The 24280-nt window shown below is 46.0% G+C and overlaps 1 protein-coding gene across 1 annotated transcript in view; it reads left to right on the forward strand.

Annotated features, from left to right (window-relative positions):
- DNAH17 (dynein axonemal heavy chain 17) overlaps nucleotides 1–24280 on the forward strand; it is an 8024690-nt gene that overhangs the window by 5513601 nt on the left and 2486809 nt on the right. The window lies entirely within an intron of this gene.

The following is a 24280-nucleotide window of genomic DNA, read 5'->3' on the forward strand; positions in this document are numbered from 1 at the left end:
TATTTATCTTCATATTCTGTAGAGAGTAGGTAGTTACATGTACCAATTCTGGAGTTTTCTTTTAAACCTGTCTTGTCAATACAGAGTCACATGTGGCTTTCTGTGCCTTAAATTCTGCAAGTCTAAAAACATCTAAATTGTATTGAAATTGTTGTCTAAGTTACTTTGATTCTTCTGAAACTTCTGTCTCATTACTGATAATCCTAGTGGAATACTCTTTAAAGTTATTTTTAGATGAAAACTGGTAGCTAATAAAAGATTGCTTTTGTCATAGGTTTTGAGTAAACAGCTGTCTGAAGCTCACCTTCCTTAAAGTCTATTTCCATATCCAAAAACTGGATGTAGGAGAAATTGTTTGGTAGTAAATTTGATTTGAGGTTCCAAATGATTCATATATTCAAAGAAATGTGATCGTTCTAAGAGTTGTCCACTCCAAATCTTAAAAATGTTCATCTATGAACTGTAATACCATTTAAAATATCTCATCCATAAAGTACCATTCAAAACATATCAAGCCGCAGAGTACAGCACATATGTGTTGGCATAACTGGGAGCCTTCAATGCCCCCATTAAAGTTGGGGGGTGGGCCTCTAATCACTTTAACCCAAAGCAGGTTCCCCAAGTAAGAAGTAAGTGCCCATTTGTGCACAGAGCAAGTTTATTGTACAATCGTCCGGGGAGGGGCTAGATGACACTGTAGAGTTCAAATAACCTGAGTTTCCCCAAACCACACAAGTTGACACATTATATACATTTATGCAACAGTCAAAACATTCACATATATTCTATTACAATCCAGCCATTGGTCAAGGCCTATGCAGAATAAATCCAATCTTTCTCCAATTCCTCCGGTCTCATTGGTCATGATAATCTTAACTGCCATCTTCAGCTCATGTTCACAACACACCCTCTTTTAGGATTTGCCCGTGGTCATCACATAGTTACACATTCACATATAAACATAATCAATCACAAGTCACAGCTGGTTTGAGACCTCCTAACCCTAAACATAATTGCACATGGTTTGCACGAATGCTTCAAACAACATGCACCTTCCAATTCAACACTCATGGCACATCCTGAGAAAACAATCGAAACACATGAGTATTGGTCACTCTGGCCTCGAGCATCTCTTCACCTTAAGTTTATTGTTGTTCAAACGAAAAGGGCTGTATCCCCCTGAAAAATAAAATAACCCTGAACAATAAAATAACAAGCCTCCATGCACTTAAAAAGATGACATCTTCCTTTACGATACTGCCAAGCCAGAGAAACCCTGACCCGTTTGTTGCCTGACCATCTGATCAATGTCATGGTCAATCGGTACCTCCCCTTCTGCCACAATCCCTGCAAAACCAGTTTTTCGGAATCACTTAAAATTCACCTTGCGAACCCCTGACTGCAGAATTTAACAAATGTATAAAGAGAGCACACTGCATGTGGATTTATAAATTCCCTGTGTGTATATACAGTCTGCATGCATGTTTAATAACTATTGTGTCTTCTTAACAGTGGGTTCTCCATGACAAGTCCCCTTCCTCACATGCGCATTGTGAAACTCCTCATTGCCCAGCTTCTAAGCACTTATTAGACACACCATATCTAGATTGTGTTTAGATTTCATTGGCGATTTTGACATTTATCTTGCTATGTGCAAATCTTAAATGTATCAATTTAAACACAAAGTAACACATAGCCCATTCTCATTAACTATGCTATATACATGTAAAATTGCAATACCGCCCCAGCTTCACCGCTCCCGTAATCACAAATATGGTGCATGCAACATGAACCCCTCTTTCTGTGTGGGGCCTTTCCTGACCACCCAAACATTCCCCCTTTAGTTAATACTTCAATTTATACACCACATTCTTGTTCTTTAAAAACCATCGTCTTGGGGGAAAACCTTACCATCATCTCTCACATGTCCCAAAATGGGCATACTCCTCTGCTGGACAAACCCAACTCGTCCCCCTACCATTTCCACAATCTACCTGCTGCTCCACACAATTACCTCATCTTGGTAGAGGACACAAGACAGCTTCCATCTGAGTACCCATATGATATGAAATGGTAGTGGCTCTAGCTTTGGAGAGGGTCACAGTCATCATGTAGCGGCTTTCGGTATCTGGGCAGAATAGAATTGTAATGTCATTTGACATGAAATAAGGATAATAAGGAAAAAGACAAACATAGGCATTTGAATGTTAATAGCTAGACTCATCCAAGACTGCACCCAAGAAAAAAGAGATTCCAACCAAGGGTCATTTGTGATTGCTGCCTTGTTCTCCATGATTACTCTGAGCTTGTGCAAGGCGGCAACAGTCTGAGTCAGGGACCCATTCTCTGAATCATTGGCAGGCACAAACATGCAGCAGGTGCTCACTATTTTCTGGCAGACCCCTCCCTCCATGGCTGTTCAGAGTTTGAAAATATACCTGTTCTGCAAGGCTACAAGCCTCGGGGCCTCAGTTCTTACTTGATGGCACTGAAAGCTGATGCTGAATAATTGACAAATAGCAGACGTTTGTACTGTGTCACCTGCAGCCCCTTTGCATTTGCCACGGCTTAGATGCCAGGTGACAGGTGGGATGAAAAGAAAGCTTTCTTCCGACAAAACAACCAATACTGTTCAGGAATGTCCGTCAGAGCTTTTGAAGATGCCACCGAAAGGTAGTTAGACCGTTTGGTCCATCTCAATAGTCCCTCCTTTCAATGATCAGACAGAGTAATTGATATGTCCATGCATGGTATCACAGCGGATGCAAGGGGCAAAGAGGGCACAGGTGTGGCTTTCAGTATCGGGCGGGCAAGGATCAAATGTACCTCAGGAATGACAAGGATGGTACATGTAATGTGGTGAAACTGTGCCCCTCCTGCCAGGCTGTAGGCAACTGCCTATAAGCATACAGTCCGCAAGTCCACAAAATGTCCAGAAGAGCAGCAGTACCTCCAGCCAAGTTGACGATGTAAAGCGGGTGGCTACAGTTTCCATTTGTTCCAACCGGCACGGTGCCATTGCCCTTAAAACACAGAGAAAAATGGGTAAGTGACTGTATCGTAACATGTTTTTCTGGCTCCTTCAGCCATGGCAGATGTTTTAGATATTTCTTTCACACATTTCTACATTCTTGGCTTACACGTGCCACCCCTTCTTCAGAGAATCCCCTCATCCCTCCAGCTCTGCAACTCTTTACCCCTTGTTCCCATCTGTTATTGGTGATAATAGCCCCTTTTAATTGGACTCTGCGTACAGAGGTTATTATTCTGCTCTTTACAGTCAGTAACTGAACAATCTTCATCAACAGGTAAAATAGATGCTGTGACTGATTGCCCTTGGAACTACCCTCGGACCCTGCAAAAAGCTAGGTGCAAAAGACACAGTGCGTCATCTAACTCTATTTTATTGGGATAAACACCCCTGGGACACCAGAAGCATGGGTGATGAGAGAGTAGATGTACAAAAATCTCTCTCCCAACTCTCCTCATGTGGCTATACCATACATACTCATACTTTCTGTCCCCTTGTCTCCATCCTTGTGGTCATCCCCTAGCATGGTGACGGTACCAAAACCTTTGGCAGCGAAAAATGAGCTACCGCTTTAGATTTAGTATAGCTCACGGAGACGCTGCCCCTGTGTTGGGAACGCACCCAAGGCCCGCCCTTCAACGCCTTAAATATGCCCCTTTTTACGCACAGACAGTACTGGACCTGGCAGCTACGCTCTGGAACTTTTTCAACTTTCTGCATGCTCCCCGTTCTTTTGTTTTTTTAATTTCTTCACCTCCCTTTTGTGCCTTGCCTCCCCTGGCACATTTGGCCTGCAGGAGTACTGGTGGCAGAGCTGAGGATGCTAAGGGTACCGGCTCCCATGCCAAAGGGCTCAGGGGCTCTTCTTGGCAATCCACTGACAAACCGAAGGCAATTAAGGCTACCGGCTCCTAAGAAGATGAGCTGGTTATCTCCACCAAGCTCAAGGGAAGAAGACTCCGGACTGGATCTTCTCTGAGTCGTTGAAGGGCAGATAGCTCAGGACTACAGCAGGGCTTCACCGGGACGGGGTAGTTGCAGCAGCGTCATTCTCTCAGCTTCTCTTCAGTTCCTTGTAGTTCCAGTAGTGACTCTCTGACTTCTAGCCCAAGAAACCTGCCTTTTATGCGAAAAACCCCCATTCACGCAGCCTGGCTGTCAATCACTTAGCAGGGGGGTTATCCAGCCCCGACAACTATCCTGGACAATCATGACAAAGTGCGACTTGGGTTTCCTAGGATACCCTGTGCAGGGGGTGACTACATCCATTCCTCACATTCAGCCCACCTAGACAACTAGGCGCCTTGAGGAGGGCTTCTGGGCAGAAGCCCGCCAAAAGACAGTGAACAAAGAAGGCGTACCTAGTTTGCCGCACAAAGTAAAACACAAGAAGGACTTTAACAAAAGAAATGGTGGATAAACCCAACCAGAGCCAAAAGAAAGATGATTTGGTCAAGCAGGTTTATGTTCGAGGCTATTATAATAGCCAAGAACAGTACCACGTTTATCTAATATGATTGCGGTAGAAAAGTTAGGGTAGATACCACTGCCACTAGCCAAGTCTAAATGTTAAAAGAGCGAAACAATGCTCTACGAGGTACAGATACAAAGGGATACGAGTTGACCCTTTCCAGTACTCCATGGAGGATGGGGTGTACTGGATGTGTGGTAGATTGACTAAGTAAAGTTAATGGTAACTTTACCCTTTTCTGGGGGACAGTAGTCGCCTCAGAAATGGAGTCGAGGGAAGTCTCAAAGACAACCCTGTGCCACCGCACTGAAGGTGCTGTGTGACACACACAAAGAAGGGGAATACTGAAGTGGTGTACTTCAGAGTCCACAATCACAAAAACAGATGGAAACACATAGCAAAACACAGGTAAGAGTGGGGGAAAAGCTTTCACTCTTACCAGGTGAAAAAAATAAACTCCAGAAGTCCAGCAAAGCTGCGGGGGGACTCACTAGGTGAGGGAAATTAGCCATAAATGAGAATTCTCCCTAACACTCGCCCCCCCAGAATAAGGGACAGGAGGATTTAATCCACTCCTGGATGGATCTCATACCTCTAGTCGTTTACAAACATTCTAGAGAGACCATCAGCATTTTGGTGGTGACTTCCTGCTATGTGCTCAATGGAAAAATCAAATCCTTGCAGGCAGATTGACCATCTGAGTAACTCTGGGTTTCCCCTTTCATTTACATCAGCCATCACAAGGGATGGTGGTCATTCTGAATAGTGAAGGTAGATCCATACAAATGTGGTCTAAACCAATTCAGTGCCCACACAATAACAAAGCAATCTCTTTCTATTGTTGCCTACCTTGTCTCAGGATCCTTTAACTTCCTGCTGATGAAACAAATGGGGTGTTCCCTACCTTTCTCATCCAGTTGATTAAGGACTGCACCTATACCTACATTAGAAGCATCAGTGTGTACAGTGAAGGGTTGGTGATAGTCAGGAGCTCTTAGGACTGGAGCTTGACAAAGGGCTTTCTTTAGGCCTTCAAAGGCTTGATTGCACTCCTCATTCCACCTGACCTTTTTAAGAAATTTGGGAGAGGAGATGACATTCAAGGGAGAGGCTATGGTCCCATAGTTCTCTACGAATTTCCTATAATACCCAGTGAGGCCTAGGAAGGCTCTCACTTGGGTTTGAGTAGTAGGGTAGGCCCAGTTTTGTACAGCTTGTAATTTGCTAGGCAGTGGCCTTATTTCACCTCCTCCTACCTCATGTCCAAGGTAGACCACTGAACTCTAACCAATTTGACATTTGCTTGCCTTTATGGTCAGATGGGCCTGTTCAAGAGCCTGCAATACATAACCTAGGTGTTCAACATGTTCTTTCCATGTAGGGATGAACACTGCAATGTCATCCAAGTATGCTATGCAGAAGTCCTCCATCCCATTCAGAACTTGATTGACCATCCTGTGAAATGTAGCAGGTGCATTCTTTAATCCAAAAGGCATTACCTTGAATTGGTAGAGGCCAGCTGGGGTGGAGAATTCAGTTTTCTCCTTGGCATGGTCTGTCGGGGCTATTGTTACTCTCACCTGGTATCCACAGGGACGCCACCCAGCCGGGTACTTGCTGGTATGCTTATCAGCTTTCCCCTAATGTGGTCTGCGAAGAAGGTTCTTTGTAGGGGTGCGTTGTCTTTCATGGGCGAGTGCCGTCCAGTTACTTCACATACGCCGGCCCATTTGATATTGTTCAGGTAGGTCTTATTGCTGTTCTTTAGTTTTGTTGCGATCCTGCATGCCTTTCTTTGTTTAAAATGTCTCTTTTTCTCCCTTAGGTATGCGGAGCTTCAGCGCAGCGAACTGGCTTGGTTGAGCCCAGCTGGTAAATGATGGCGCATTAAGAGTGCTATGATGCGGTAAGTAAGCGCTATGCACAGCGCTGCAAAGTCGTGCCTTTGCTAACCTGTGTATTCCTTCCTTGTAGGTCGTGGTGTTTTTCAGCGCGAGTGGAATGTCCGGAGTGGTGCCAGCCGAGAGGTGACCAGCCAGGTAATCCTTTTGAGCATTTCATAATTTGTAAATGTCTCTACTGCTTTCTTTAATGTTGCTTCTATCTTCCTCTTTCAGGTCGTTCTGTCCGGGAGGCGTGCATATTCGAGGAAGCTGTTCTCAGTAGCTGCGAGTGTTTAAAGATGAAGACTGCAGGTAAGATGCTGCTGCTAATGATGTTCCTTTTGTCTCCTTGCAGGTTCTGCTTCTGCGAGGTTTGAGGGAATAGCTGGACACGTGAGTGTCACGTTGCAAACTGCAAAGTAACGCAAAGCGTTTTATCTTGCTCGGGTGTGGTTTAAATAGCCCCAACAAAATAGTCCAGGTAAAGAAGTCCCTAGGCTACCACACCCAAAACACTAGACCGCATAGTTTGGTTCTTAGGGCCCAAGCTATGTGTATGCCTCCATGTTGGCTGACAATACAATAAAGTAGTTCCAAAGCACATTGATTTCATGGTGTATGAGCCTGGCGCCATAGGCGCCAGGACTGTCCCCATGAGGGCTTTTGAAGAGGATGCCAGGCTCTAGAGGCCTGAGTCCTGACTCCACCTGGCTAATGGGTTTGTTAGAGGGGGTTTTGGGCGAGGGTCGTGACAGCACTCCCCCCTAAGGCCCCTCCCATGGTGTTCCTTCTGTCTGGCCCAGGTTTGGTTGGGAAGTTCCGATGGAATTTCCTAATTAGACGTGGTGCGTGGATATTCTCACTGGGCTCTCAGGATCTATCTTGTGGTCCAAATCCTTTCCAATCGACGAGATAATATGGCTTGGTCCTAGAGTATTTAGAGTCCAAGATATCTTTGACTTCGAATTCTGGTTCTCCGTCAACAAGTATGGGCTTAGGTGGTGTCCCAATCCGTGTGCCGGGTTGCATTGGTTTCAGGAGCAACACATGGAATACCGGGTGGATGTATAGATTAGGTGGTAAATCCAGTCTCATGGCTGCTGGGTAGATAATTGCCTTAATGGTATAGGGTCCTAAGAATCTGGGATGAAAGGTCTGGTTTCCCTTGATGGGTACGAATTTAGCGGCTAACCAAACTTTGTCTCCTACTTGATCATCAGGGCCTTTTACCGGTGTTGGTCAGTGAATTTCTTTTGTTTTTCTTTGGCATGAATAAGGTGTTCCTTTTGAAAGCCTGAGTAATGGTTGTGTGTAGAGTCTTTACCACTGCCATTTCCAAGCTGGCTGGAAGGTCTAGTTCAGAGGTACGTGGATGTCTGCCATAAAGGGTATAGAAGGGCGTTTGTCCCGTGCTTGAATGCAAAGAATTGTTATATGCATATTTGGTTATCCATAGTAGGTCTTTCCAATTCCTTTGTTCGTGGTGCAGCATGCACCGTAAATATTGCTGGAGTGTCTGATTGGTTCTCTCGGTTTGGCCGTCCGTTTGGGGATGGTGACTGGTAGATAGCCGAACGTTGATCTGCGCCATTGCACAGCATTTTTTCCAGAACTTTGAAACAAACTGGCTGCCTCGATCAGAGACCAGAACCGAAGGGAAGCCATGTAGCTTAACCACGCCCTCCAGGAAAACTTTTGCTTAAGCGGCTTTATCTGGGAGGCCTTTGAGAAGAATAAAATGGGCCATCTTCGAGAATAAGTCCACAACTACAAGGATGGTGTTGAATCCTTGGCTTGGAGGTAGATCAGTGATGAAGTCAAGGGAAAGAGTGTGCCATGGAACTGGAGGAATGTCCAATGGTTGTAGGAGACCAGATGGTTTTTGTTTCTGTGATTTATTTTGTGCGCAGACACTGCAGGACTGAATATACTGAATGATGTCCTTACGCCAGGTAGGCCATCAAAAGTTCTCTTTCACCTTAGCTAGGGTTTTGACGATCCCAGGATGCCCTTCAATCAGTGAATCATGACAGTTTGAAATAATATGCTGTTGTAATTCCTTCTTGGGTACATATTGGCGATCCCTAAAAAAGGGTAGATGGTCCTTGATGGTATATTGTTCTCCTTGAGTTTGCCATGCGAGGTAGGCATCAGGATTCATTGTCCATTGGATTTCTTTTCGTAGTTCTGCTTGTGTTAAGGCTGTCATGATACCAAAAGTTTGTCTTCAGGTATAATAGGTACTGGGTATGGAGTTGTATATACTATTTCATCTATGCCCATGCGAGATGAGGCATCCGCCTTTCCGTTTCTGACTCCTGGTCGAAATGTGATTGCATAATCATATTCAGCGAAGAAAAGGGCCCACCGTAATTGGCGCGAGGACTGGCCCTTGGCTGTTTTGAGATATTGCAGGTTTCGGTGGTCTGTGATGACTGTAATGGTGTGTCTGGCCCCCAGAAGGTAGTGCCTCCAGGCTTTAAAGGCGGATTTGATAGCCAGGAGTTCCTTGTCCGTGATGACATAATTAATCCCTGGAGGTGAAAACTTTTTCCACCAGAAGGCCACAGGATGTAGCTGGCCGGCAGTTTCCGGGTCTCTCTGTGAAAGGACAGCCCCCATTGCGAGACTGGACGCATCAGTTTCAACAACATAAGGGAGGTCTGGACGAGGATAAACCTTCGTTTAAGTTCCTGAAAGGCTTCTTCTGCTTCCTCTGTCCAAGCAAACTTTTTATAGTTTTTTCGTAATATTACTGTGATTGGGTGCACAACCTGAGAGAAGTCTGGGATGAACCAGCGGTAGAAGTTCGCAAAGCCCAGCATGATTTGTACCCCTTTCAGAGACGTCGGTGAAGGCCATTTCAGAATGGCATCTACCTTGTGCACGTCCATTCTGATGCCTCCTGGGGTAAGGATAAAACCAAGAAATTCTACTTCGGTGACGTGAAAAAAGCATTTTTCAAGCTTTGCAAACAAGCAATGTTGACGGAACTGGATGAGGACTTAATGAACGTGCCTGACATGATCTTGTTCCGAGCCTGAGTATACTAAGATGTCGTCTATGTACACTAAGGCACACACATCAATTAACTCCCTTAAGACGTCATTCGTGAAATACTGGAATGCCGCAGGAGCGTTGTATAACCCGAAGGGCATGACTTGATATTCAAACAAGCCGTATATTGAATGATGTCCTTACTCGGACCAGGTGGTACGCTCCTCGAGGGTCCAATTTGGTATAAATCTGGGCATCTTTAATTTGGTCTAGCATCTCAGGGATAAGTGGCAAGGGGTAGCAGTTCTTCACAGTGATCTGGTTCAATACGTGGTAGTCAATACAGGTTCTCAAGTCCCCGTCCTTTTTCGGTACGAAGAACAAAGGACTGGCTGCGGGGGACTTCGAAGGACGGATAAATCCGTTTACAAGGTTCAGATCTAAATAGGATTTCAAATGAAGGTTTTCTGGTTCTGTGAGAGCGTAGATCCTGCCGCAAGGGATTTGTGCACCAGGAAGAAGGTTGGTCTGACAGTCATAGGACCTGTGCGGCGGTAATGTATTGACTTGGTCCTTTCGGAAAACATCCTGGAAATCATGGTATTCACTTGGCAAGGTATTAGTTGCTCCCAGGGTTGATACTGTCGCTCCGGGAGTCATGGGGTTACAGACGTCGGGTTTCTGTTCTTAGTAATAGCAGGCAGGGGAGCAGTCACCGGGGAAGGTTAATTTTCGTGGCCCCCAGTCTATCAAAGGGTTGTGAGCAACCAACCATGGCATCCCTAGTATTAGCCTGAACTGATGTGCCTTGATGAGATCGAATGAAATGGACTCCCGATGTCCGCCCTCGCACAGCAAGATTACCCTGGCTGTGCACTGGGTTACTGGTCCGGAAGCGATTTCTGTCCCATTCATGGTGGTTACCTTGTCGATAGTTGGCTTAGAACACAACGGAATCCCCATCTCTGCTGCTAGTTCTTCATCAATATAATTTCCAACTGCTCCGCTATCGATGTATGCTTCAACGGCATGCATTCTTGACGACTGTTGGTGGTTAATTAAGATCACTGGTATTGCAAAGTGCGAGGTCAGCAACTCTTTCTCTCACTCGACAAACTGACCCCTACGTTTGTCGAGCTTGGTAGTTTTCCGATTCCTTAGCTTCATCATTCTCTGTGGCCCAACTGTTCTTCTTGGGGGTTTTACTGGACAGTCCTTCAGGAAATGTCCTGGTTTCCCACAATACAAACAAAGTTGTTGTTGTCTTCTTTTGTCCCTCTCTTGTTTTGTTAATGGAGGCCGTATCCCTCCAATTTGCATGGGTTCTACAGCATTTTCAGGTACACGGGATGTGTTTTCGCTTGATCGAACATACATGGTCAGGGGGTCCGTCTTAGACCGGTCTGCCTTTCGGTTCCTGTCACCGGTGGTCTAGCTGCGCAACCAGATTTATGAATTCTGCACAATCTCTGGATGGATCAACCACCTTGGCTAAGACGTCCTTTAATTCGCCTCGTAAGCCTCGATGGAATAATGTGGTTCTTTTGTTTTCTGGCCACCTAGCTTTGGCAACCAGTCTGTTGAAGGTAGCAGTGTACGTTAACAAGTCCTGATTCCCCTGTCAGAGGGACAAGATTTCATTGTCTACTGCTTGTTCCTGGGTATGGCGAGCAAAATGTTTTTCCATGACTATGGAGGGTTCTCTCGGGAACCCTCCATAGTCATGTAATAGAAGGTCGTCATGGGTTACCAATGGCACCAACCAATCTGCTGCACTACCACTCAGGTATGATAAGACAAAAGCTACCCGGTCTTGGTCGTTTGGAAATGCTCCAGGCCTAAAAAGAAAATGAAGGCGGCACTGATTGATGAATGCCGCATACTTACGTCGGTCGCCTGAGAACCTTTCTGGTGGTGCCAGGGGCACTGTTCCAGGTAACGTGATCTGTACCGGAGTGGCTGGTATGGCTGGGTTTTGCGTCATTGGATTGCTTCCAGGTAGAGGCATCTATCCTGCCTGTGATTGCAAGTATTGCCTGCTAATCACTTCAGTGTGTTCTTTGGTCACTATTAGGTCTCTCCGGAGGGCATTAGTCTCTTGTCGGGCAGAATGAACCTCAGCACGAAGCTCTCCTATTAATTGGGCAAATGGATCAATTTCTGATGTCTCCCTGGCGCCCAGGTGGATTTGTTTTGGTAGGCTTTGCGTTCAGTCACGCTCACCTGGTATCCACAGGGACGCCACCCAGCCGGGTTACTCGCTGGTATGCTTCTCAGCTTTGCCCTGATGTGGTCTGCAGGGAAGTTTCTGCCTTGTGGTAGAATTAGGCGTGCTCAATGTCCTGCCTTCTTTGCAGGGGCGCGCTGTCTTTCATGGGCGAGTGCGGTCCAGTTACTTCACTGACGCCGGCCTGTTTGATATTGTTAAGGTAGGTCTTATTGCTCTTCTTTAGTTTTGTTGCTATCATGTATGCCTTTCTTTGTTTAAAATGTCTCTTTTTTCTCCCTTAGGGATGCAGAGCTTCAGCGTGGCAAACTGGCTTGGTTGAGCTCTGCTGGTAAATGATGGCGCTTTAAGAGCGCTATGATGCGGTAAGTAAGCGCTATGTGCAGTGCTCCCAAGTCTTGCCTTTGCTAACCTGTGTTTTCCTTCCTTGTAGGTCACAGTGTTCTTCAACGCGAGTGGAATGTCCCGAGTGGTACCAGCCGAGAGGCGACCAGCCAGGTAAGCCTTTTGAGCAGTTTGTAATTTGTAAATGTCTCTACTGCCTTCTTTAATGTTGCCTACATCTTCCTCTATCTAAGTTTCAGGTTGTTCTGTCTGGGAGGCGTGCATATTCGAGGAAGCTGTTTCAGTAGCTCCGAGTGTTTAAAGATGAAGACTGCAGGTAAGATGCTGCTGCTAATGATGTTCCTTTTGTCTCCTTGCAGGTTCTGCTTCTCCGAGGTTCTAGGGAATAGCTGGACACGGTGAGCGTCACGTTGCAAGCTGCAAAGTAACGCAAAGTGGGTTGTCTTGCTCGGGTGTGGTTTAATTAGCCCCAATTCGCACTCTTGTCTGATTGACTAAGGGGACTGGCCTTGCCAGCCACCCTGCTATGTCATGGGGGAAAGCTGCAAAAGAAGCAGTTCTCTGGGACTGGAAAGACAGAGTCGCCACTGGAACGCAAGAACCAATGAGGAACTGGAAGAAGAGGACCCCAACCACGACCGAACCGCCTGGTGAAGTCCTGCTGCAGGTCCCGAATCTCCAAATCCGACGACAGAGAAGATCCTCCAGGAAACCTCTTCCCTTGAGCTGGTGGGACCAACCAGTTTGCCCAAACTGCAAGCCAGGACCCCTGGTCGAATTCGCTGTACAGAGCTACAGTGGGCCGGATGGCAAGGAAGGTCAGAACCTGCTTGGGTTTTAAGGAGCGCACCTTTTATTTGTTATTTTGCTTTGCTGCCGTTTCTTCCCTGGGTGGCGCAGGACCCTTCAATCTTGCAACATTGTGTCAGCACGACAGTCGCTTCAGGAACCGTGAGCCTGCAGGAACCACCAGGAACATCCACCGCAGCTACAGCTCCCGCCCTGTTTTAAAGTACTGTGTAAACCCGGTTGCTCGTTTCGTTCAGACGCGGGGGAAGTGTGTGAAATCTTTCTCCAATCTGAGGGCTCTTCTCTTAGAACTAACTTTTCTACCAACCAACCTCATCCGGAATCTGTGCCATAAACTTTACTGCAAACTACTCTGAACTGTGTGATCTTGAGCAAAAGACTTTTGACCCATTGACTTTGGCCCTAAGCCTTTTCTAGCTGATCTCCTCACTGTAGTTCCTCTTGTTCAACTGCCATGAGTACTACTTACCTGTTGGTTTAATCTAATTTCTAAAAACGTTGTCTTTCCATCCCTTTTGAATTGCTGGAGTGCCATTTCGCTCCCACTTCATTTTGTGAGCTTAACTTGTCTGGAATTTAAGGGAAGTGGTGTGGTGAATGTATGATTATGATTTTTAACTTGCTTATAATAGTGAAATGTTATACAACTGGTGGGTAAATAAATATGTATTCTTTTACCTAGAAACCTTGAGTCAGTGTTTGCCTGAATCATAGTAATTGCTGTCCATTGTGTAACTAGTACTTCTCACTTACTCTTGAGATAAGTCTGGCTGCTCTGCTACTGCTACCACTTTAACTGTGTAGTACAGGCCTTTACCAAAGGTGAATTTGTACTGTCACTTGTAGTCGTAATTGTGTGTGGTGTTCCCAAAGGGTACTGCATATAATTCTGCCTAACACTGGTGTGCAGCGGTGAGGATCAAAGCACTTAGAGTGCTGCTGTAACCTTGGATCAACTAACCACAAGGCTAACATCACTAAAAAGCAATATTAATCATGTCTAATATGGAAAGCCACCGTCAGGAGACCCTCCTGAGTTACACTGCTGATTATTTAAGAAATATGTGTAAATAAAGGAAACTCTCTGCCAAAGGCAAAAATACTGAATTGATTGAAAAGTTGTTAAAGAATCCAAGTCTAGTGAGTGGGTCTGAAATGCCTGACTCCTTAGCAAATGTTGAAAGTATTGAGGATGATGCTATGTCTGTTAATGATGAGTTGGAAGAAGTAGATGTGTCTTCTAATGTAGGTCTCTCTGCTCCCTTGCCTGCTCAGCAACCTCAACCCTTGCCCACTGGGACCCACACAGGTCCTGCACTCATTCCTGAATTCATTGCTCTAGAGAAAATGAGTCTTGAACTGGAATTCAAACGTCTAAATGCTCAAACTGAACAACAGCACCAAGAACTTAAGCACAGAGAAATGGAGTTGAATCATTAAATTGAAATGAAAGGATTGTCTCTTTAAAATGCTTCTCTCCCAGAGTCTTCTAGGTCTTCCAATCCTAAGAGACCCTATATGCCTAAAGAAATTGTGGGTATGTATGAGGTTAAGCTTGATATTTTGGATTGGTTGGCAATGTTTGAATATAACCATAGTATTTAAGGTCTCATAGGGAATCAATTGCTTCCCTGGCTCTTCTCTAGGCTACCCCCTGTTGCATCTGATGTGGTAATGGAGTTAGGGAGGTGGATAGGATGCATTATGAGTGTGTGAAGCTAGTTGTTATTGCTGGATTTGGGAAGACCCCTTCCGAGTACCTTAAGATCTTTAGGACCCTCAAAAAGCATGATGGTACCCCTTGGCTACCTGGGCTACCTGGGTATTTGATTGTTTGAAAAACCTAGATGGTTGGATTAAGGGTTACAGCGTGAACACTTATGAACTAATGAGAAATCTTGTTATGTTGGAGTCTACTTGTGATGTCTGCTCTCCTGTGCTCAGATAGCACCTGGCTGATTCTAAGGAGATAGATCTAAAGGAACTAGCTAAGGCTGCTGACTTGTGGGTTGCCAACAGGGCCACTCACAAAGATTATGGGGCTACTCAGAAAAAGGATGAGGGGAAACAGCCAAAGGAAGGCAACAAAGAGAATTGTAATAACTCAGTCCCAAAAGAGGGCCACAAATAGCAACATACGGGTAAACCACAAGGGAAACCAAATCAGGCTAGTGCACCATCTGGACCTAAAGCAGATGGAGGTCAGAACAAACCCCCATTTATTAAGACATTTGGAAAATGTTATGTTTGTGAGTCAACTGACCATGTGAAAGGTGATCCCAGATGAAAGGGTAAACCTTCAGGGGTCCACACTGCCTCCTTAGCCTTCTCCCCAGAGGAAAGTACCTATGGCCAGTGGAAACTTTCACCTACTGGCTGATGAACCCACGAGAGTCTCAGCTAGTGTTTCTTTAGTGTCCCTGGGCTTGTGGGAACAACGGCACTTAGATGTCTATAATTCCATCCCATATAATACTAAAGAGTATTATAAAGATAGTGTTCTTGTGAATGGTCAGGAAACCCCTGCCATCAGAGACACTAGAGCCAGCATAACTGTGGTGGATGAATCATTTTTCAAGGTGGAGGATGTTGCTAAGGTACCCAAATGCCTCACCAAGTTAGCTGGAGGCCCTGTGCAAATGCTTTACCAGCTCTTATCCAGTGTAATGATATGACTGTCAAAATACCTGTTAGTGTGCAGAGGGAAGTGCCTGAGAGAGTCCTGTTGGGTAATGACTTTAAAACTCTTGGAGTTGTGTCCAGCACCTCCAGGCAACCCAGTAAAAGGAAACAGGAGCTCACAAGGTCTGCAAGGGAGAGAACCTTGAGAGGCTCTCCAGAGGAGATGATGGAAGAAAATATCACTCCCACTCCACAGGAGTTGCTCACTGCCATTTCTAAGAAAACAGAGGCAAAGGGGAAACCCAAGACCTCCAGGAAAAAGTCAGACAGCACCCCTTTGCACCCAACAACGACATCACCGAGATTGTCCAAGATCACACCTGTGATCCCTCCACCTGCTGAGGCAGAGTGTGAGGTGCTGTCATGACCCTCGCCCAAAACCCCCTCTGGCAAACCCATTGGCCAGGTGGACTCAGGTCTCTAGAGGCTGGCATCCTCTTCAAAAGTCTATGGCGCCAGGCTCATACACCATGAAAAACAATGTGCTTGGGAACTGCTTTATTGTATTGTCAGCCAACATGGAGGCATCCACATAGCTTGGTTCCTAGGAACCAAGCTATGCGGTCTAGTGTGTTGGGTGTGGTAGCCTAGGGAATACTTTACCTGGACTATTTTGTTGGGGCTATTTAAACCACACCCGAGCAAGACAACACGCTTCGCGTTACTTTGCAGCTTGCAGCGTGACGCTCACCGTGTCCAGCTATTCCCTCGAACCTCGGAGAAGCAGAACCTGCAAGGAGACAAAAGGATCATCATTAGCAGCAGCATCTTACCTGCAGTCTTCATCTTTAAACACTCGCAGCTACTGAGAACAGCTTCCTCGAATCTGCACGACTCCCGGACAGAACGACCTGAAACTCAGATAGAGGAAGATAGAGGCAACATTAAAGAAGGCAGTAGAGACATTTACAAATTACAAACTGCTCAAAAGGCTTACCTGGCTGGTCGCCTCTCGGCTGGCACCACTCCGGACATTCCACTCACATTGAAGAATATCGTGACCTACAAGGAAGGAAAACACAGGTTAGCAAAGGCAAGACTTCACAGCGCTGCGCATAACGCTTACTTACCGCATCATAGCGCTCTTAAAGCGCCATAATTTACCAGCGGAGCTCAACCAAGCCAGTTTGCCACGCTGAAGCTCTGCATCCCTAAGGGAGAAAAAAGAGACATTTTAAACATGATAGCAACAAAACTAAAGAAGAGCAATAAGACCTACCTGAACAATATCAAACGGGCTGGCGTCAGTGAAGTAACTGGACCGCACTCGCCCATGAAAGACAACGCGCCCCTGCAAAGAAGGCAGGACAGAGAGCACGCCTAATTCTACCACAAGGTGAGGAGAGGTCGCCAGAGGGACTGAAATCATACGGGGATGGAGGGAGGATACTTACCCCAGTCGGTCAGTCTTGAACACAGTCCTCCTGTATTTTCAGGTAGAACCTTCCCCGCAGACCACATCAGGGCAAAGCTGAGAAGCATACCAGCGAGTAACCCGGCTGGGTGGCGTCCCTTTGGATACCAGGTGAGCGTAACAGGTGCAACCTTGTGTGGTTGACCCAATATCTGAAGAGTCAGATATAGAAGAAGACACTGGGCCTCATTACACGTTTGGAGGTAGCCATGGTGCAATTAGCACCATAGAGCTCAATGGGAATGGGGTAGGAGGTAATAACGGGCACATTACAAGTGGCCCGTTATTAGCTCCCTCTTACCCTCGCGGGACCTGGAAAAGACGTCTGGTTTTACCAGATGTCTGGTCCCGCAAAGGAAACCTCGTAATCAGCGCTCCCGTAATGAAAGGTGCCGGTCATGTACCGGCACCCTTCATTACGGGAGCGCCACCCTTGTTATGAGGCCCACTGTCTTAGTTGGAGATCCTGACCCTGTTGAACATCCGGAGCTGCAGTCTTTACTGTTAGAAGGTGGACCCAGCAGGGCAGACTTTAGCAAAGGACAGAGAGAGTGTTCTACTCTTGAAGGTCTTCGATAACAGGCTGCTAACCAACTTGATGGGCAAGAAGTTGGAAAGCACAGGTTGAGCTGGGAAGATGGCCGATTCTACAGTGAACCGACTGAGTCTATCCCTGGGACTGCAAAAGACTTTTAGTGCCCCTTGCTAACAGACTCCAGTTCCTACAGTTAGCCCATGAGATACCTTTGGCTGGTCACTTGAGTCTCAAGAAGACCAGGGAAAGGCTCTCTCTCTACTTCTACTGGCCTAAGATGGGTTCGGAAGTGAAAAAATTCTGTAGGAGCGGTCACACTTGCCACACCTCTGGCAAGAGTGGAGCCAAGAATGTGGCACCCCTGGTGCCTCTTCCAGTGGTGGGAGTTCCTTTTGAGAGGGTGGGCATTGGCATTGTGGGTCCTTTGGCCCTCCCACATCTTCAGGGAACCAGTTTATCCTGGTTGTAGTAGACCATGCTACAAGATACCCAGAAGCCATACCTATGTGTTATGTTCACCTTGCTCCCACTGGGGCGTCTGTCGGACCCGGACAGCTGCGGTCTCCACCAACGTGATGCATAGTGCAGAGATGACTGACTGGACTGGCCCTCCTAATCTTGTCTGCTTGACCCGTAGAAATATTCTCCTGCAAGTGGAGAGATGGATTTAGCCACCCGTGGATTCAAGTGATGGCACCCCCACAGTCCTCCCCACTAATCACCTCCGAAGTGCCCTCTCAGCAATCTCACCTTATATTCTTGAAAGATGAGCTCTCCAACCTGCATGGATTGCAGGGGCGCGTTGATGCCAGTTACTTCACTGGTTTGAAGGCGTGGGAGAGTTCCGGAGAGTATTGACTCTGAGATTCCTGGCAAGTACCAGTAAGTATCAAGTTCATAGAGTCCAATATTTCCAATGTTTCACTCTTGTCCCCCCTTCCTTCCTTGTCTTGCTGCTGAGATTGTGAGAAGATGCTCTCGTAGCAGCTGGTGGCGCTCAGGTAAGAGTCTGTATTACCCGACGCTGTCCGGTAAATGTTGCACGTGTTTAAAGTGTTGTTTTCTCTCTCTTAGCAGGTGCGGCACATGAAGATGTGGAGAGTTATAGAATAATGCCTCCGGTGGTAAATCAGGTAAGTCTATGGTGATAAGAGTTATATTTGTTGGTTTTCTCGGCTCACGTTGTTGTTTTCTTTTGTCCCCCAGGTGCCGGAGTTCGGCGAAGAAATGATAGAGGCAGCACCGAATCGAAAGATGCTGCGAGGACTAGTGAGTATGGCACAGCGCTTCAGCTGGAGATGCAACGCGTACTGAAATGATGTTCTTTCCAGGTCCGGAGGCGAGATGGATCCGGAATCAGGTGAGGAATTTGAAAATAGTTTGTTTTCTAACCTTGTCCTTTTCTTTCCTCTTTGTTTTGGGAGCTCCAGATTCGAGGCGGGCGTGGCAGAAGACTAGATGCAGACTGCAGGCACGGTGAGCGTTACGCTTCTGGATGCAGAATAACGCGAAGCGTGTGCTGCTGTTCGGGCGTGGTTTAAATAGCCTCCAAAGTAGTTCCAGGTAAGAAGTTCCCCATAACCATGCCCAAGTAAAAAATAGTCCCTGTAATAAAATAGTCCCATCCAGGCCTCATGTTGGCTTGGACTCACTTGCAGCATGGTCTGCATCAGGTAAGTAAAGTCTATGAGCCTGGCGCCTATGGCGCCAGGACTGATTTCTATGAGCCTGGCGCCTAAGGCACCAGGACTGAACCAAAACAGCCCCCAGCCGCCCCAAAACTCTGTTGGGGTTTTAATTAGTATCTGGATGCCTGCTCCTGGAGCTGATGGGCTTGGTCCTGATGCCCGGGGGTAGGCATCATGACACTATGAGAACTGTTACGGCTCAGGCTGTGGCTAAGGCTCTACTTGGTATTTTTACCAGAGTAGGCTTTCCTAAGGAAGTGATATCCGACAGGGGATTCAACTTTATGTCCCACTACATGCAAGCCACGTGGAAAAACTGTGGTGTCACTTACAAGTTCTCTACAGCCTAACATCCACAGACAAACGGACTGGTAGAGCGGTTTAATCGTACTACGGAGAGCGTGATAGGTGCTTTAGAGGAACCCCTTAAGAAAAAGTGGGACCTTCTACTGTCATGCCTTCTCTTTGCATATAGGGAAGTCCCTCAGGAGGGAGTAGGTTACAGTCCCTTTGAACTTCTCTATGGCCATCCATTCAGAGGTCCATTGGCCCTGATCAAGGAGGGGTTGGAGAGTGTTCCTTCCCCCAAGCTAGTCAGAGTGACTGACTATGTGATAGGTCTCTGGAGGAGAATGTCACACATGATGGCAAAAGCAACTGATAACTTGAAAGCAGGTCAGGCTCTGGTCAAACATTGGCACAACCAGAAGGCCAACATGGTTGTGTTTACTCAAGACCAGTTGTGCTAGTTATGGTGCCAACAAGGCAGAGGGCCTTACAGGACAAATGGATAGGACCCCTCAAGGTTGTGGGCAAACTTGGAGAGGTGAACTATTTGGTGGACTTAGGTAACCCTAGAAGGCTCCCATAGTCTTTCACACCAACCGTTTAAGGCGTATGTCTCGAGATCAGAAGTGGGAGCTTTGCTTCTAGCTTCAGCTCAAGAGGAAGAGGAGAGTGAACCTCTACCTGACCTCCTCAGAGGCCAACCTTTAGATGAAAAATAGAAGGAGGTAATCTCTCTTCTCAGCTGACTCCTGAACAACAGGAGGAGTGCAAAGTTCTGTCGAATCAATTGCCTCCCTGTTTTCACTATCACCAGGCTTGACCCCTTGGGGCCAGCATGATATTCTCACAAGTGACTGTTTACCTGTCAAAACCAGGGGTTACAGAATGCCAGAACAGGTGAGATCCCACATCAAAGGAGAGGTCAATAAGATGCTTGATCTTGGGGTTATAGAGCCCTCTATGAGTCCATGGTCTAGTCCAGTTGTTCCAGTACCAAAGTCAGGATCCAAGGAGTTCAGATTGCGTGTGGATTATAGAGCTCTAAATGCAGACACTAAGACTGATGCCCATCATTTGCCAAGGACTGATGAACTGGTGGATAGACTTGGTTCAGCCAAGTACCTCAGTACATTTGATCTAACCCCAGGCTATTGGCAAATAGCACTGACAGACCATGCCAAGGAGAAAACTGAATTTTCTTCCCCAGCAGGCCTCTACCAGTTTAAGGTAATGCCTTTTGGACTAAAGAATGCACCTGCCACATTTCAAAGGATGGTTAATCAAGTTCTGAATGGGAATGGAGGACTTCTGCATGGCTTACTTGGATGACATTGCAGTGTACAGCCCTACATGGAAAGAACATATTGATCGCCTGGGATATTTTTTACAGGCTCTTGAGCAGGCCCATCTGACCATAAAGGCAAGCAAATGTCAAATTAGACAGAGTAAAGTAGTCTACCTTGGGCATGAGGTAGGAGGAGGTGAGATAAGGCAATTGCCCAGCAAAGTACAAGCTGTGCAAAACTGGGCCACCCCTACTACTCAAACCCAAGTAAGAGCTTTCCTAGGTCTCACTGGGTACTACAGGAATTTCATTGAGAACTATGAGACCATAGCTTCTCCTTTGAATGGGATCTCCTCTCCAAAATTACCTAAAAATATATATGGAATGAGGGGTGCAATCAAGCCTTTGAAAGCCTGAAGAAAGCCCTTTGTCAAGCTCCAGTCCTAAGAGCTCCTGATTATCACCAACCCTTCATTGTGCAGACAGATGGCTCCAATATAGGTATAGGTGCAGTCCTTAGTCAACTGGATGAGAAAGGTAGGGAGCACCCCATTTGCTTCATCAGTAGGAAACTGAAGGAACCAGAAATACTGTGGGCAACCATAGAGCGTGAATGTTTTGCCATTGTGTGGTCTCTGAAGAGGTTTACACCATACTTGCATGGCTCTACCTTTGTGATTCAGACAGACCACCAACCCTTGAGATGGTTAATGCAAATAAAAGGGGCAAACCCAAAACTTCTAAGGTGGTCAATATGCCTGCAAGAGTTTAATTTTACCATTGAGCACAGAGCAGGATGTCACCACCAAAATGCTAATGGTCTCTGTAGGATATTTTAACTGACTAGAGGTAGAGATTCATCCAGGAGTGGGTACAGACCCAGTACACTCAATCTTATATGGAGTACTGCAAAGGGTTAATTCTTATTTTTTGTCTGTGCCTCTTGGAGCCTTGTTTCGCTCCCTTAAAACTAAGACTTGGCTGGTGGCAGTGGTAACTACTCTACCTTTCCTACCGTGATTATAGTATATAAACGTGGTATTGTTTTAGGCTATTTTATTAGCCTCGAACATAAACACGCTTGACCAAATACATTTTATTTTGGCTCCGGCTGGGTTTAGTCACCATTTCTTTTTGTTAAAGTCTTTCTTGTGTTCTTCTCTGCGCGCCAAACCGGGGAGCATTCCTTTGTTCGCTGTCTTTTCGCGGACTTCTGCACAGAAGCCCTCCTTAAGGAGCCTGATAGTCTAGGTAGGCAGGCTGTGAGGGACGGATCTTCGGACCCCTGCCATAGGTTGCCTTAGTAACCCAAGTCGCACTCTTGTCTGATTGGCTAAGGGGACTGGCCTTGCCAGGCCAGCCACCCTGCTGTGAGATTGACAGCTAGGATGCATGAATGGGGGAAAGCTGCATACAAAGCAGGTCTCTGGGACTGGAAAGACAGAGTCGCCACTGGAACGCAAGAACCAATGAGGAAGTGGAAGAAGAGGACCCCAACCACGACTGAACCACCCGGTGAAGCCCTACTGCAGGTCAGAATCTCCAAATCCGACGACAGATAAGATCCTGTGGGAAACCTCTTCCCTTGAGCTGGTGGGAACCAACTAGTTCACCCAAACTGCAAGGCAGGACCCCTCCTCTGGTCGAATTCGCTGTGCAGAGCTACAGTGGGCCGGATAGCCAGGAAGGTCTGACCCTGCTTGGGTTTTAAGGAGTGCACCTTTTATTCGTTGTTTTGCTCTGCTGCTGGTTCCTTCCCTGGGTGGCGCAGAACACTCCAGTCTTCCTACTTCGTGTCAGCCCGACAGTCGCTTCAGGAACTGTGAGCCTGCAGGAACCACCAGGAACGTCCGCCACAGCTACAGCTCCCTCTCCGTTTTAAGGTACTGTGTAAACCCGGTTGCTCGTTTAGTTCAGCCGTGGGGAAAGTGCGTGAACTCTTTCTCCAATCCTAGGGTGCGTCCTTCTCTTCTCTTTGAACTAACTTTTCTACCAACCAACCTCGTACGGAATCTGTGCCACAAACTTTACCGAGAACTACTCTGAACTGTGTGATCTTGAGGAAAAGACTTTTGACCAATTGACTTTGGCCCTAAGCCTTTTCTAGCTGATCTCCTCACTGTAGCTCCTCTTGTTCAACTGCCCTGAGTACTTACCTGTTGGTTTAATCTAATTTCTAATAACTTTGTCTTTCCCTCCCTTTTAAATTGCTGGAGTGCCTTTTCGCTCCCACTTCATTTTGTGAGCTTAACTTGTCTGGAATTTAAGGGAAGTGGTGTGGTGTATTTATGATTGTGATTTTTAGCTTGCTTATAATAGTGAAATGGTATACAACTGTTGAGTAAATAAATATATATTCTTTTACTTAGAAACCTTGAGTCAGTGTTTGCTTGAATCATAGTAATTGCTGTCCTTTGTGTAACTACTTGTACTGCTCACTTACTCTTGAGATAAGTCTGGGTGCTCTGCTACTACTACCACTTTCACTGTGTAGTACAGGCTTGTACCAAAGGTGAAATTGTATTGTCACTTTTAGTCTTAATTGTGTGTGGTGTTCCCAAAGGGAACTGCATATAATTCTGCCTAACACAGACAGCCCGTGTTAGTTTTGTTGAACAGAGTTCATACCATGAGCCTGGTGCCAAAGGTGCCAGGACAGGATCCAGGTGGGCCTTTCTTGATCTCTAGGGTTTTTAATCTGGATGGGGTGCCTTTTAAGCCGCAAAGTCCCTAGGGCAGGGTTGCATTGTCTCTCGGAGGTACTGGTCATGACAAGCACTTTCCGCCACATTAAAATGTTAGTGACACACCACTCTAATAAACCTAATATTATGCACTGACTATACTATGTCCTGCTCTAGAACTGGCACATTTAAATAACATTCTCCTATATCAAACAGTCCAAGAACTGCTTCAAGAAACAGAGCACATCTAACGTAAATACTTTGGAGCAGAAGTTGACTTAGCAAATTCTGTGCATTCAGAAAACATCACCGAACACCTCATAAACACCAACGTCTTAATAAAGACATACAAAAAAGAAATAGCTTAGTTTCAAAACACATCTGCTGAAATACCAGAACAAATATATGTCGGTTTTCACAGAGCATTATATAACAATAACACAAAAACAGTAGATCTAGCCTACAAAATAGTACAAAAAAATGAAGAATCCCAATGGTTCCAATTAGCTTTATATCTTACAGCAGAAACTAAATAAAAAATAACTGACCCCTCAACAGTTAGCACGTACTGCAACACAAAGCTTGACAATAACCAAATGCCATCATGTGCTATCACTAATAACTTTCCCAATATTCCCAATTCCGAAAGCTCTCCAACAGCTTAACTTGTACGAGAGCATTATAATACAAACAGTGCACCCATTTCAAGGTATAATATGCCTTCATCCGAAATCTGCCAAATTACCTCCATCCGAGTTACTAAAGGGCTTCCGTGGCAAAGTAGTAAATTTGCCATTAGATCTAAAAGAAAATGTACAAACTCTAGGAGTGCAATGACCAATAGATCAATCTTTGATTACACTAGTTGATGGTGTGCCAACAAAAGAATTTGGCAACAACTAGTCGACTTAAACAAAGTTAGACAAGCCCTACAATATCT

This window comes from Ambystoma mexicanum, chromosome 3q (genome assembly GCF_040938575.1).
Source record: "Ambystoma mexicanum isolate Mex_15411 chromosome 3q, UKY_AmexF1_1, whole genome shotgun sequence".
NCBI lineage: Eukaryota > Metazoa > Chordata > Amphibia > Caudata > Ambystomatidae > Ambystoma > Ambystoma mexicanum.